This window comes from Canis lupus, chromosome 1 (assembly GCF_003254725.2).
Source record: "Canis lupus dingo isolate Sandy chromosome 1, ASM325472v2, whole genome shotgun sequence".
NCBI classification, from domain to species: domain Eukaryota; kingdom Metazoa; phylum Chordata; class Mammalia; order Carnivora; family Canidae; genus Canis; species Canis lupus.
Genome location: NC_064243.1, coordinates 87,222,338 through 87,234,978, shown reverse-complemented (window position 1 = coordinate 87,234,978; position 12,641 = coordinate 87,222,338).

The window sequence follows — 12,641 nt, the reverse complement described above, 5'->3', positions numbered from 1 at the left end:
TCCTTCAGCTCACGGTGTGATCCAGGGATCCTGGGATCAAATCCCACATCAGGCTCCCTGTGGGGAGCCTGCTTCTCCCTCTGCCTGTGCCTCTGCCTCTCTCTGTGTGTGTCTCTCATGAATAAATAAATAAAATCATAAAAAAACTCCTATTAATGATCCTTCAAGCCAATGCATTGACTATGACCAATTCATCTGAAAAATGTAGGGCTGACAAAAGTTCTGTTTAAACCAAATTCTTGGGATGCCTGGGTGGCTCAGTGGTTGAGCCTCTGCCTCTGGCTCGGGGTGTGATCCTGGAGACCAGGGATCAAGTCCCAGGTCAGGCTCCCTGCATGGAGCCTGTTTCTCCCTCTTCCTGTGTCTCTGCCTCTCTGTCTCTCTCATAAATGAATAAATAAAATCTAAAAAAAAAAAAAAAAAAGCCTTTTTTTACTGTCTCACTACTCTTACAGGAAATACCCCATCTTTGCTTTTGGGATACCTTTTCATTCCTCTCCTTCCTTAGTGCAGTTTATTCTAGGTAAGTTATTTTAGTTTTGTTTTGAAGCTACTGTAACCCATCTTCAATTAAATGCAGACAAAAATTTGTATGACTCTTTTTAAAAACACCATTTTCTTTCCATAGACCCTTAGATGTGATTTCAGGGTTTGTTTCTCTTCCCTCACTTTACAAACGCCAAGACTGAGATGTATAGAAGTGACTTGTCTATCTTATCAGGTAGACAGTGACAGAGCTCAATTGAAACCATAAATCTAATGATGGCCAAGCCCTTTGGGCTTTAAAACAACTGGGCTCTTCGATTTTGTGAAATATTAACTGTGCTAGACAGATTCTTAAGAACTGGAAGGAGCCAGAGATCCTTAGGTATTGAATATTGTGGCATTACGGGATCAATGATTAGCATGGGTCTTGGAGTCTGATTAACTCAGTTTGCCCCTCCCTCTGAATGAATGATGGGTTGTTTTCCATCTTGAGAGCTGAGAAAAGAATCTAGGGCTAATGCCTCTTGCAGGAGGCAAACCATCAGCACAACTGGTTAAAAATACATTGATTTGGGGATCCCTGGGTGGCGCAGCGGTTTAGCGCCTGCCTTTGGCCCAGGGCGCGATCCTGGAGACCTGGGATCGAATCCCACGTCGGGCTCTCGGTGCATGGAGCCTGCTTCTCCCTCTGCCTATGTCTCTGCCTCTCTCTCTCTCTCTCTGTGTGACTATCATAAATAAATAAAAATTAAAAAAATACATTGATTTTCCTAATTGGGTATGAGAGGTACCTGCCTCTTAGTGATACAGATCCACTGAGGTCCAACCATGGCCCTCACTGGCTGTTAGCCTTGGTCAAGAGTTGGGAACATTACTCACACCAGTTTCCTGGTCTCTAAAGGTCCAAATTAACACTCCCAGTTTGAAGGCCAGTATAGTTTATTTTGACTTTGCTTTTGAAGTGATACAGGAAGATACAGCAGTAGGTTGAGTATATGGAAAAGTGAAGTTTGGAAAAGGGGTGGCAGTCAACCACGAATGTTATCATCACCATCACTGTCACCATCACCAGCATGGAAAAGTAGGTGCATCATGGCATGTGAAAGTGATGCCGTCTTAGAATTCTTGCATTCTAATCCCCTTAATTTTAGAAAAGAATTCACTGAAGCACAGGGGAGTTTGCCTACTTCATAATTTTTCTGGGACAAACTCTGTCCCCAAGGATAGATGATCATTTAGAAATTGCCTTTGCTTGCTTCCAAAACCAATGGTATCTCTCCAGGGTCTCTAGATCACCGCCTATATAGTCTCTTGAACTTGCATTGCAAATGGGCATTGCACTGGGTACCTACAGACAGCCCTAGAGTTAATTAACATTGGGATTGTTCTAGAAGAGAACGAAAGTCTGATCTTTCCTTGGACATTGAAATCCAGGGACTTGAATGTATTTTTAAAAAACTTATGATGATTGATTCAAACTTTCGCCTCCCTTACATCTTGCCCTCTTCTCTTTTATTAATTATCTTTAATTTAGTTTGGTTTGGACTGGGCATAGACCATGAATTTTTCCAACTCATTCATTTCACAGGTATAAAGTAATAAAAGAAAAACCTAGATTTCATGCACATGAGTTTCTCTCACATATTTATAAATGTATCTGCTGCTTGACTTGATTTAGAATAGCTTTTTAGAACCCAGAAATCCTAGAATTATAGAATGCTTTCCCCTTTATCTCTTTTTCCACTCATTCCTTCTTCAGATACTTATGTTTCAATCAGGGAGCTAGGCATGGGGGAGTACAGAAATGACAGTCTATCCTCAATGACACTTAATATGTTAAAAACAAATTATATATATTTTTATATATATTACAAGTAATTCCTATATAACATATAATATATAATACATACGTATGCATATATACATACATTATTTATATGATATCACAAAATAGCATCAATCACAAGTAATTCCTACATCAGTATTTTTTTCCGTGTGTAATTTAACAACAAGCTCTCTTGGGATGTGCGTTATAATAGTTTTATGATTAAAATCAGCTTACACTGTTTTGCCAGCATGTAGTTGTCCCAATTAAATTCTGGCAAAGTAAATTATCCCAAATTAATATGAATCATTTCTAATTACAATGAATAATTTACCAGTAAAGTATATATTATGCCACATAAATATGAGAGATCTGTTTCTCCCCAATTTAGTCTTTGTAAATACACATTTCAAATCCACACAAACCAACTGGGAGGAGCACAGGAATTCAAAGACTATGACTGTGCTTCTAGTTTATAAGTATGTGTTTTCCTCTCTACATTCTGTCTGAGGCTTGGCTTTGTTATTCAAGTTCTCAAGAACAATCATTTATGGGCTTGTAGCTAGAAGTCTTATTTTCTGTGCATCCTAAAATTATTATCATTATCACCTCCAGAAGAGGTGGTGCCTACAGTGAGCTGATTTTTTTGAGCAGTGTTTAGGCCAGCCTGGGGCAGAGAAGGGGCCTCCTGGGCCTGAGATGAGCAGTAGGAACTAGGCAACCTCTTAGAGGGATTCCCTTATCTGTGAATGAACAGGATTAGATGAACATATCTCCATAGTACCTTACAAACTCCAAATACTCTAGCCATCTCCCCCCCCTCCCAAAAAATCATAAGGGAAAAAACGGAACAAGACTTGGGTTCTTTAAACACCATCTCCTCTGCTGTACATCTACAAACAAGTCTTTATTTTATGGTCTTTTTAAAAAATTTAAATTCAATTAATTAACATATAATGTATTATTAGTTTTAGAGGTAGACTTTAGTGATTCATCGGTCTTATATAATACCCAGTGCTCTTTACATCGTGTACCCTCCTTAAGGTCCATCACCAGTTACCCCATTCCCTCCACACCCCCAGTGAAGATCAGAATATCCGAAATCAGTACTTAATGGGCCAGCAGGCACAATATAAACTTGCTGGGAATCCCTTAAATCCTTTTTTCCCCTTAATTTCATGGTCTCACTTTTTTTCCCCCTTCAAACTAGCTTGTGCAAATTTTCCACCCTAGCCCCAGCCGAGGAATTTTCAGGCGATTGCAACCCATTCCCAGTACCCTTCCCTGGAGATTTTAATCCAAACTGAGCCCGGGGGCAGAGTCCCCCCCCTCCCCCCCCCCTCCCCTCCACGCTCTGGGTGGAGCTAATCACCTGGGGCTTAATCTAAAATACATTATTGCCCAGTGTCATCTTTGCCCAAGGCCCAGGGAGGTTTAGGTTAGAACAGTACTCCGTACGTAGTGGGTTCCGCCAACCCTGGCGTTTCTCACTCTTTCCTACTGGGAGGCGTGGACGGTGCTGGGCAGAGCTGCCAGCTTCCAGGCGGGAAGGAAGGAGGAGAACAGATGGCCCGCTGGGGGGAGGGGATCACGTGTCGGACCTCACTCGGGGCTGGATCCAGACTTGTTTCAGGACCCAGGCCCTTTGGCTTCAGCGACTCCACCTAGGCACAGAGCATGTATCTGGGGCGAAGCAGTGTTCATTATAGTGAAAGCTGGGGAGTTAGGGGAAGATGGTGAATTGGGGGAGGGGGGCGGGGCTGAAGGGATCGGGGCTTCCAGCAAAGGCAGTGTTCTGGATTTGAAATACAATCCGGTACAGCCCGATCTGCCGAAGCCCCCGTGGCCATAACGTCAGTGAACGCGCAGCGGCTGGAGAGGGAGGGGGGCTCGGCCCGCGCGGAAACTTGCACAACGCCCTACTTTGCTCTCGCTCCACTTAGCAGCCTTCCGCAAAACTCCAGGCCTCTCCTTCGCCGAGCAGAAAGGCCACACGTTCATGCATATGCAGGAGGATAAGTTTAGCTAGCAGCCCCCGGCGCGCGGAGAGGCCCTGCGCGGCGCACCGTGCCTCACCCGCGCTCGGGGGCGGGCGCTCGGCGAGGGCAGCAGACAGGCGGGCGGCGCAGCCACTTGCGGGCTGCGCGCTCGGCCTGGCATCGCCCTTTTAAAAAGTCTTCCGCAGGCGGCCGCCGCCGCAGCAGCCGGAGGAGCCGGGTTCATCTGAGGACAGCCCCAGTTCTCAGAAATCCCTTCCCTGCTGGAACATCTAGCTCCCTTTACTGCAGTTGAACAAACTGCCCTAGATTGGGGGATGAGGAACCCGCCCCAAACTCGTGCAAGGAGCTCCGGGCGCCCGCGCCCACGTGAGCTAACCTTGAAATTAGCCCCCGCACCCTGGCGGGAGGTGGGGAAGGCCGGCGGGGGTGAAAGTGGGCGGGGGCCAGCTGTGCGCCCCGTGAGGCCTCAGCCCTTGGGTTTGCGCCCTCCGCTGGCGCGTACCGCCCCCACCACCCTGTTTCATAACTCTATCGGGTTGCATTTTTTTTTTTCTTTTTTAAACTCTTCGGGGTAAGATAGGTGTGTGTGTGTGTGTGTGTGTGTGTGTGTGTGTGTGGGCGGAGGTTGCGGGGCGGGTGGAGCCACCTTCCCCATCCCCCCAGCCCGCGAGGAAGAGGAAAACCTGCCCTGCGGTCTCCCCTGGGAACACTGCGGAGTAGGGTGTCGGGATGACATCAGCTTCTAAACATAGCCCGCACCGCACCCCAACTCCGAGCGCCGCTCGCAGGGCTGGGGCGGGAGCGCGGGGAGCGCAGGGAGGCGGGTGCTGCTGTCCGCGGGCGGGGCGGGGCGGGGCGGGCCGGGGCGGGCCGGCCGGGCGGTGCGGGAGGAGATGACTTTGCAGGAATCCTGCTCGCAGAGTTTGCCGGCAGCCTCTCCCGCGCTGCTGGGGCCGCGGGCTTAGGAAACATTCCTGCCTTTCCGCGCTCCCCGCTGCCCCACAAAAAGCCACATGCACACGTGCGCACGCACGCAACCCTGGGAGCTAAGGTGTCTTTCTTTATATAAATCAACCCCGCCCTGAGCCGTAGCGGCCCGGTGGGGGCCGCCCGGGGGCACCCGCGCCCTCCAGCCTCGCGCCTGCCTCGGGGCTCAGCCCGCGAGGGGGTCGGCGCGGCCCTCCCGGTGAGTCAGAAGGGCTGTGTTTCCTGTGGTTGTTGTGGAACAGTTTGTCCTTTTTACCACCGCCCCCCCCCGCCCGGTCTCCACCCCCTTGGTAAATATAGCGCTCACGTTTCATCATCTCTTTGTCCAACGAGCGCCAGACACCCCGGCCCGCGGCCCCCGCCGCCTCCCCCTCCTCCCCGCTCGCGGTTACCTCGCATAACCCCGCGCGGGCAGGCGGCGGGCAGCAGCCTGCCCCGCGGGCCCCGCCAGCCCTGCGCCCCAGCGCCTCCCGGAGCGGCGCGCCCCCACCCCCCCTCCCGTCCCCTCCCCTGCTGCCAAGTCCCGCTCAAGTTGTGCCCCCAAGCCACCGCCCCGCCCCTCCGGCCCGGTGTCCCGGGGACCCAGTCTGGATCTGTGTAGGTGCTGGGCGTGGACACCCCTTCTTCGCGGCCCCGGGCGTCACCCCGCCCTCGGGCCGGCACTGGGCCTTCCGCTTACCCACCCCCCCTCCACCCCCCGGTCCCCCTCCCGAGCGCAGGTGACAGTGTGAGCTGCTGGGACTGATTCACAGCTAAAGCTGCGACGCGTACTTGTAGGGGTGGGGGTGGGGGTGGGGGGCGCTTAGGGAACGTCTCCTTCGCGCCCGCTCACCCCGGAGGGGAGTGGGCTGCAGGGGCGGGAAGAGCTAGGTGGGTGGCTAGCAGCCGAGAAGCGCGTGCCTACCCTTCCCTTCTCCCTCTTCCCCTCCCGGTTTCATTTCCACACATACAGCCACCCACCGGGGACCGGAGGCGGCTGGTGTTCTCTGAACGCAGGGAACTGGCTCTCTCTGTGGTCTCCTGTTTACTTCCCTCCTCCTCTTCCCCCTCCCTCCTCCTCGCCCCCACCGCCCCACGCCGCCTCCCGCCCCCAAGCAGCTGGGAAAGCTGCAGCAAAACACTGCAGTCATGAGATTTCCCTGGACCCGAGCTGTGGCCTGGGTTTGCCCTGCCCTGCCCTGCCCTGCCCTGCCTTGCCCTGCGTCCACTTGGGGCACTTGGTCCTGGAAAGAAAGGCTCTTGGGGCTCCCCATCCAGGAATGTGGAAGAGGTGACAGCCTCCCCCCACCTCCCTCCCTCTTCCTCTCCCCCCTTGGCACCAGATACCATCCTGTGGGGGCTCCGCCTGGCTGCCTTTTTTGGCCAGGGCTCTGGGCCACCCCCGTGAGTGGCCACCTGTCCAGGGAGGGGCAGTGAGAGAACTGCCGGGGTGTGAGAACTCCGTATCCAGGATGCTGCAGGGCTGCCTGATTTGCCATCACAGGCTGTCCTGTGCCTGCTGGGGTGCCCAGAGTCCCCTGCTGACCCAGGCTTTCAGGCAGAGCCCCCAAAACCTGCTCCGGGGGACCCACCCTCTCCTTAGGGAGTCTGGCAAAACCTTCCCTTTCTAAGCTTGCTTCCCAGCTGGGAAGAATTCAGCCTCTCTTCCTAAGTAAGTTGAATGAACAAAGAGCTCTGGGGAGGCCTTGAGGGTGAGCTCTGGGTGCCCACTGCCTGGAGTTCACCCCTATTTCAAAACCACCCCTTCACCATCGCTCTCTGCTCCACTGCCATGGTTACCAGCTCCCTGTCCTTCGGCAGCACAAGCGTTGAGCAGAGGCAGAAACAAACAAGGGCATTTTAAATGTTCTTTTAAATATTCCCAAACAACAGCCTTGGTATTTGGGTAGTGGAGAAGAGGGAATAGAAGTCCTGACAGTTCCTTGGTTTCCTTCTGACCCTGTGACCCTGAATCAATCCCTCACCCTAATTGGCCTCTCAGCTGCCAAAGGGAGGGAAAGAAGCTTATTGAGATACTAGAGCGTGGAATTGAGAACAGAACAGGTCCACCCACGCTGGTGAATCTTACTAGTTCTCCCCTCCCCGGCAGACTTATCCACACCCACCCCGCCCCCCGCAACCCAGCTGCTGGGGCTATACCACCATCAGCCCAGCCACCCCTGCTTGCCGCTGTCTTTTGCAGCATGTCTTGCGTATTCCCTCTCATTCCCAGAGATTCTGGCGTGGGAATCACGGTCCTCCACCTCCACCCCACCCCACCCCATCCTTGACGTTTTCTGGGGAATTTAGCAGCCTTGCGGAATAAGGACCTATCTGGAACCCCAGACCTTACACTGCAACCATTTCTCCCTCCACCTTGCCTTGGAGTTTTGTCATGTGGGTACCCCCGCCTTTTTTTTACCTCTAAACAGCACCACCTCTGCTCTTTATATCTCAAGCGTTCTGTTCCTTGCCCAACTCATCTTTCCCTTTCCTAATTACCCCATTTGAACCATTCTTTGACCTTATTATGACCTCCAACCTACTTTTTCATTGTTCCTGTCGCCCTTATAGCCTCACTACCCTCCTGTCCAGCTTAGATTTCATGCTCTCTATCTGTCCCTATGGCATCCATACACACCTCACTTTCTTCTTCCTGGGACCACCGCCCTGCTCCCCCACCCCCGGCAAAACCCTGATTCTGTCCAACGTAACTAACACACTGGGCACAAACAACAGTGCTGTCGTCACTAACTTTACGATCATAAACCTCAAGTGGGCTCTCAGTGCTGCCCTTCTGCATTTCCCTAGTCGGTTAGCTCTCTCACACTCTGAAACACACTGTACTTCGTAGCCTCAGATACCACGTAGCTCTCCCCTTCCTCACTCCGAGCTGAAAACCCTGCTTCTTAATCACCGACCAAATAAAAGCAATTTCACAAGCACTGCCTCCTCTTCCCCAGCACCACGGCTTCCACCCGGCCTGCCTCTCTGCCTGCCTCTGCCTCCCCTCCTGCCACACGGAGGTGGGATCCCTGACCCTATCTACAGCAGACCCCCCCCCCACTTGGCACCAAGGTCCCTCCCTCTCTTGACCATTTAGTGGCTGCTCCTGGAGTTCTCTCTCCTGCTCATCAGTTGTTGTCTCCTCCTCCTCCTCCTCCTCCTCCTCCTCCTCCTGCTGCTGCTTCTTCTTCTTCTTCTAAGATTTTATTTATTTGAGAGAGAGAGAGTGAGAGAGAGAGCATGAGCTGGGAGGCAGAGGGAAAAGGAGAAGCAGACTCCCTGCTGAGCAGGAAGTCTGACGTGGGGCTTGATCCCAGGACCCTGAGATCATGACCTGAGCTGAAGACAGATGTTTAACCAACTGAGCCACCCAGGCACCCTAGTTGTCCCCCTCTTCTAAATAATTCATGTTGACAGAAAAACATGGTGTACTCCATTTTTTTTTAAAGAGAGAGAGAAAGAGCACACATGCATGTGTGAGCAACAGGGGTGGGGCAGAGGGAGAGGGAGAGAATCTTAAGCAAACTCCGTGCTCAGCACAGAGCCCAATGAGGATCTTAATCTTAGGACCCGGAGATCATGTCCTAGCTGGAATCAAGAGTCCAACACTTACGCAACTGAGCCACCCACACTCCCCCTTCATCCATCTATCTATCTATCATCTATCTATCTATCTATCTATCTATCTATCTATCTATCTATCATCTATCTATCGCGTTAGCTCCAAATTCCCCTCCATTATTACTCCTTTTGCCACTTTTTCTTGGCTGCAAACATCTCAAAGTTGCCTGTGGGTCTACACCTCCTATTCTCTCTTGGTCTTGTGCCAATCTGACTTTCACTGTCCTTGTGCCACCAAAACTGCTCTTGTCAGCGTCACAAATGAGCTCCATCCTATGGAATCTGTTGGCCAGGTATTTCACTTCATGTAACTGGAAGCAAAGAAAACCAAGGAGTGGGCAGTGAAGTAAGAGAAAAACAGAAAAATAGGCCATCTCAGAAGCAAAGGGAAGAAATTGTTTCAGGGCAAAGAGTTGAATTCTTTTTTTTTTTTTTTTTTAAGCTTTTTGTTTATTTCTTTATGAGAGACACAGAGACATAGGCAGAGGGAGAGGCAGGTTTCCTGAAGGGGCTCCACGCAGGACTCCATCCCAGGACCCCGGGATCATGACCTGAGCCAAAGGCAGATGCTCAACCACTGAGCCACCCAAGTGCCCCAAAGAATTGAATTTTTCATCTCTTTTGCTGAGTTCAATTCTCCTGGCTCTATAAACATTGGAGGGCTCTGTCCTTTGGCCTCTTTCTATGCTCAGCCTCTTGGAGATGTAATCCTTACCTTCTATCTGCTAATGACTCTCAAATTTTACTCTTTGGTCTAGACCTCACTCGTGAATTTCACACTTGATTATCCAACTGTTCATCATTTCCATTTTGAATATCTAACCGGCATCTCAAACTCAACATACTCAAACGGAACCATGGATTTTCTCTCCCCACAATGGCTCCATACAAAGCCCCCCCCCGCCCTCAATCTCAGAACTGCAGTTGCCTTCTAGATGCTCTCTGTGCTCCCACCTTGCCCTGGCTTCTTATCTCAACACAGTTGCCAGAGACGTCATTCCTCTGCTCAAAACTCTGCAGTGATCCCCATCTCACTTGGAGTTACTGTCTCCAGGTCCTTACAATGGGGACGGAGATGAGGCCCATTCCTCCATCTGCCCAAAATGTGACTTTCTAACCTCCTCTCCTGCTTGCACCCACCCTCACTCTGCTGCAGCCACACTGGCACCTCGCTCACTTGGGAACTTACCACTTTATTTGCAATAGCTCTTTCTTCTACCTGGAACCTCTTCTCTGAGAGGGTTCTGCATAGAGCACCTATGGGTGGCTCAGGTGGTTAAGCATCTGCCTTCTGCTCAGGTCATGATCCTGGGGTCCTGGAATCGATCCCCACGTTGGACTCCCTGTTCAGAGGGGAGCCTGCTTCTCCTTCTCCCTGTGCCCTCACCGCCTGCTCATTCTCTTTCTCTCTAGTGAATAAATAAAATCTTAAAAAAAAAAAAGAAAGAAAGAAAGAAAGAAAGAGGGATCTGCTTGGCTCACTCCCTTACTTTTTTCAAGTCTTTGCTCCCCTGTCCCCTTCTAAAAGTGGTCTGCCCTGGCAGTTCTATTTATAGAGCTCCTGCCATTGCAGGAGTTTCTATAAATTTCTTTCTACATTTACTGCTATATTCTCTTTTTTCCTGTGGCACTTAGCATATTCTGACATGCTCCACAGTTTGCTTATTTATTACTTTTGTCGTTTATTGTCTGTCTCCTGCAATCTATTTTACTTTCTTCCCTTTCTCCTCCTCCTCCTCCTCCTCCTCCTCCTTCGTCTTCGTCTTCTTCGTCTTCTTACTAATTTTTCGGCCAGTGTATTCTTGGTGCCTAGAACAGTGCCTGGCAGATAATAAGCTTTCAGTAAAATGTGCTGAGTGTTGAGTACACAACAGTTATAATTTTTTTGTTTGTTTGTTTGTTTGTTTGTTTTTAGAATCCTGGCAATGTGCCAGGCACTCCAAAATGCACTGTATGGTCTTGGCACTCGTGGATGACAGATAAAGAAATTAAGGTTCAGGGAGGGCAAATGACAAACCAAGCTCCCACGGTAGCAAAGCTAGGATTTGAGCTCAGGACTCATGTTCCTAAGCTCTCCATTTTTGTGCCCCTGCAAATAAGGAAGCTGTAAGGCCAAGAGTAAGTTCTTTTTGTTGTGGCTGCAGAGAAGTGCATTGGCTTGTGACATCTCTGCACGTCACCTGAGGATGTGTGCAGAAGCAAGATGGATCCCCCTGGTTCCTTCCCGTACTCCTAGTCTAGTGCTGAAGGAAGGGTCAAGGTGATAGGCAAGGACATGGCCATCTGTTTTGCTTACCCTAGAGTATTTTGGCCACTTTGAAAGATGTTGGGCATATTTGTATTAAAGAGACAGCACAGGGCAATAGATTTGTTTCTTGCTCACGATACATTTTAAACAAGGATTGGCTGGGGTCTCTATTAATTTAAGACTCAGGTTGATGTTCCATTTGGAACATCGGAGTCATTATTCCTCCTTACATTTTGTTTGTCACCATCATAGCCATAAAGAGAACAGGAACCATGATCTTTCCAGGTGCCCAGAAGGCCAAGAGCTAGAAATATTTCTTAGGTCCATGTCCAGTATGACTCAGTAAGCTTTTGTTGGACTAATCCTCTTACAGATGACAGTGATAAACTCTGGATGATATGTAAAAAACGATGACCTGAGGTCTCTGGAGAGTGAACAAAAGCAGGCAGGTAGTGGAAAAGAGTTGGCTTATGGAAGATGGGAAAGACATGAAGATGGCTTTTGACTTGAGGGTAGGTCCTAATTCATACCATTTAAAATGGTTAAAATAGGGGCACCTAAATGGCTCAGGTTGTGATCCCGGGGTCCTGGGATTGAGTCCTGCATCGAGCTCCCCACAGAGAGCCTGCTTCTCCCTCTGCCTATGTCTCTGCCTCTCTCTCTCTGTGTCTCTCATGAATAAATGAATAAAGTCTTTTAAAAAGTAAAATAAAATAAAATATCATCTTCAGCTAACAATTTTCTGTGGATGTATTCCGTTACATTCTTCCACCTTATTATTTAAAGAGATGATTTATTTTTTGAATGAGTAAACATTCACATGCTTCAGTTAAAAAAGTATAAAAAGCTATATAATGAAAAATCTCTTTCCCAACCCTTCCCTTTTCTTGTTATCCTTTTCAGAAACAAATAAATACTACTCTTCCCTCTACCATTTTTTTAGGGTAAATCCTTCCTGAGATATTTTATGTATATCTAAGCAAATACATGTATCTTGCTGACATTGTACACAAATGGTTAATATCATCACAGTGCTCTGTAGCTTACTTTATTTTTTTTTTTTTAAGATTTATCTGCTTATTTTAGAGAGAGAGAAAGAGCACGAACAGAAGGGACAGAAGGAAAGAGAGAGAAAGAGAATCTCAAAGCAGACCCTGCGCTGAGTGCGGAGCCCAGGGTGAGGCTCGATCTCACGACTCCGAGATCATGACCTGAGCAGAAACCAAGTGTCTGATGCTCAACCAACTGCCCCACCCAGGCACCCCTATACCTTACTTTATTAACATAATGGTATATCTTGAGGATCACTTCAGATCAATATACATGGTTTCCTCATGTTTAAGGACTGCCATAGAATTCTGATATAAATGTACTTTAGGTTTTTTTTTTTTTTTTTTTTAACAAGTCCTCTGCTGCTCAGCATTTAGGTTACTTTGAGTCTCTTGGAATTTCAAAAATTATTACCACAAATACCTGGGGCAATGCAGCT